The following is a 3844-nucleotide window of genomic DNA, read 5'->3' on the forward strand; positions in this document are numbered from 1 at the left end:
TGACGCAGCCTCACTCCCCTCCGGCCGCCTCACTCCCTGCCGCGGATGGACACAGACCACACCACCCGCCCAAAACAAATTAGTCCCCGCACCTGACTCGGGTTTCCGGCCCTTCCCCCACCCCCAGCGCGCAGGAGCACAGCGCGGAGGCAGACGTCGGAGGGGGTGAGGCGGCTCACCGTCATAATGGGTCACGGGACACAGCCCGCCCCCGGCATCCGTGACGTCAGGGCGCAGCACTGGCTGACGTCTGGGACACGCCCGCGCTCCGCCGCCGCAGTCAAGGTCACCTGACCACCGCGCGGCCCGCCCCCCAGTATCCCCGGCAACGCAACCCCGCCCCTTCCAATCTCCAATCACCACGGCAACGCTGCCCCGCCCCGTCACATCTTCACCAGGCATTGCAGCCCCTCCGCCAATCACCCTGGCAACGCCCCCCCCCCCTCCATCCAATCAGCCTGTCAACCCACTCACCTCCCCCCCCCACACACTCACCCCCCCCCACACACACTCACCCCCCCCACACCTCACCCCCCCCCACACCACACACTCACCCCCCCCCCACACACTCACCCCCCCCCCACACACACACTCACCCCCCCCCCACACACACACTCACCCCCCCCACACACACACTCACCCCCCCCACACACACACTCACCCTCCCCCCCACACCCCCCCACACACTCACCCCCCCCCCCACACACACACTCACCCCCCCCCACACTCACCCCCCCCCACACACACTCACCCCCCCCCACACACACTCACCCCCCCCACACACTCACCCCCCCCCACACACTCACCCCCCCCCCACACACACTCACCCCCCCCACACACACTCACCCCCCCCCACACACCTCACCCCCCCCCACACACTCACCCCCCCCACACACACTCACCCCCCCCCACACACACTCACCCCCCCCCACACACACTCACCCCCCCCCCACACACACTCACCCCCCCCCACACACACTCACCCCCCCCCACACACCACCACCCCCCCCCCACACACTCACCCCCCCCCACACACTCACCCCCCCCACACACTCACCTCCCCCCCCCACCCCCCCCCACACACACACACTCACCCTCCCACCCACACACTCACCCCCCCCCCACACACTCACCCCCCCCACACACTCACCCCCCCCCACACACTCACCCCCCCCCCCACACACTCACCCCCCCCCCACACACTCACCCCCCCCCACACACTCACCCCCCCCCACACACTCACCCCCCCCCACACACTCACCCCCCCCCACACACTCACCCCCCCCCACCACACTCACCCCCCCCGACACACTCACCCCCCCCCCACACACTCACCCCCCCCCCCACCCCCCCCCCCCACACACTCACCCCCCCCCCACACACACACTCACCCCCCCCCCCACACACTCACCCCCCCCCCCCACACACCACACCACCCCCCCCACACACACACTCACCCCCCCCCACACCACTCACCCCCCCCCCACACACACACCACCCCCCCCCACACACACACTCACCCCCCCCACACACACACTCACCCTCCCCCCCCACACACCCCCCCCACACACTCACCCCCCCCCACACACACACACTCACCCTCCCCCACACTCACCCCCCCCCCCACACTCACCCCCCCCCACACACTCACCCCCCCCACACACTCACACCCCCCCCCCACCAACACTACACCCCCCCCCCCCACACTCACCCCCCCCCCACACACTCACACTCACCCCCCCCACACACTCACCCCCCCCACACACTCACCTCCCCCCCCAACCCCCCCCACACACACACTCACCCCCCCCACACACTCACCCCCCCCACACACTCACCTCCCCCCCCACCCCCCCCACACACACACTCACCCCCCCCACACACTCACCCCCCCCACACACTCACCCCCCCCACACACTCACCCCCCCCACACACACACACCCCCCCCCACACACTCACCCCCCCCCACACACTCACCTCCCCCCCCACCCCCCCCACCACACACACTCACCCCCCCCCACCCACACACTCACCCCCCCCCACACACTCACCTCCCCCCCCCACCCCCCCCACACACACACTCACCCTCCCCCCCACCCCTCCCCAACACTCCCCCCCACACACACTCACCCCCCACACACTCACCCCCCCACACACTCACCCCCCCACCCCCACACACTCACCCCCCACACACACTCACCCCCCCCCCACACACTCACCCCCCCACACACCACCCCACACACACACTCACCCCCCCACACACCACCCCCCCACACACTCACCCCCCCACACACACACTCACCCCCCCACACACTCACCCCCCCCACACACACTCACCCCCCCCACACACACTCACCCCCCCACACACACTCACCCCCCCCACACCACTCACCCCCCCACACACACTCACCCCCCCACACACTCACCCCCACACACTCCACCCCCCCCCACACACCTCACCCCCCCCACACACTCACCCCCCCACACACACTCACCCCCCACACACTCACCCCCCCCCACACACACTCACCCCCCCCACACACACTCACCCCCCCCACACACACTCACCCCCCCACACACACTCACCCCCCCACACACACTCACCCCCCCCCACACACACTCACCCCCCCACACACTCACCCCCCACACACACTCACCCCCCCCACACACACTCACCCCCCACACACACTCACCCCCCCCCACACACACACCCCCCCCACACACACTCACCCCCACACACACTCACCCCCCCACACACTCACCCCCCCACACACACACTCCCCAACACTCACCCCCCCCACAACACACCCCCCCCCACACACACACACCCCCGACACCCTCCCCAACACTCCCCCCCCCACACACACTCACCCCCCCACACCCTCCCCAACACACCCCCCCCCACACACACACACACCCCCCCACACACACACTCACCCCCCCACACACACACTCACCCCCCCACACACACACTCCCCAACACTCACCCCCCCCCACACACACACCCCCCGACACCCTCCCCAACACTCACCCCCCCCACACCCCCACACCCCCACACACCCTCACCCCCCCACACCCTCCCCAACACACCCCCCCCCACACACACACCCTCACCCCCCCCCACACCCTCCCCAACACTCACCCCCCCCACACACACCCCCCCCCGCACACACCCTCACCCCCCCCCACACCCTCCCCAACACTCACCCCCCCCACACACACACCACACACCCTCACCCACCCCCCACACCCTCCCCAACACTCACACCCCCCCCCCACACACCCTCACCCCCCCCCCCACACACACACAACACACACACACACTCACCCCCCCCACACACACCCTCACCCCCCCCCAAACCCTCCCCAACACTCACCCGCCCCCCACACACACACACCCCGCCCCCCACACACCCTCACCCCCCCCACACACACTCCCCCCCCAACACACACCCTCACCCCCCCCACACCCTCCCCAACACTCACCCCCCCACACACACACCCCCCCCCACACACACACACACCCCCACACACCCTCCCCAACACTCACCCCCCCCCACACACACAGACACCCCACACTCACCCCCCGAAGACACACACTCACCCCCCCACACACACCCTCACCCCCCACACACACCCCTCCCCCCCACACTCACACCCCCCCAATACACACACTCACCCCCCAATACACTCACCCCCCCCACACACACCCTCACCCCCCCAACACACACCCTCAGCCCCCCACACACACACCCCCCCCACACACTCCCCAACACTCACCCCCCACACACACACACCCACACACACACACACACCCACACACCCCACACACACCCCCCCCCCC

General features: G+C 69.9%; 1 protein-coding gene across 1 annotated transcript in view; it reads right to left on the bottom strand.

Annotated features, from left to right (window-relative positions):
* The window catches only part of LOC140404558 (CTD nuclear envelope phosphatase 1-like), an 83287-nt gene that overhangs the window by 110 nt on the left and 79333 nt on the right, over positions 1–3844 (bottom strand). The gene's annotated exons all lie outside the window — the stretch shown is intronic.

The sequence above is a fragment of the Scyliorhinus torazame genome, chromosome 31 (genome assembly GCF_047496885.1).
Source record: "Scyliorhinus torazame isolate Kashiwa2021f chromosome 31, sScyTor2.1, whole genome shotgun sequence".
Lineage (NCBI taxonomy): Eukaryota > Metazoa > Chordata > Chondrichthyes > Carcharhiniformes > Scyliorhinidae > Scyliorhinus > Scyliorhinus torazame.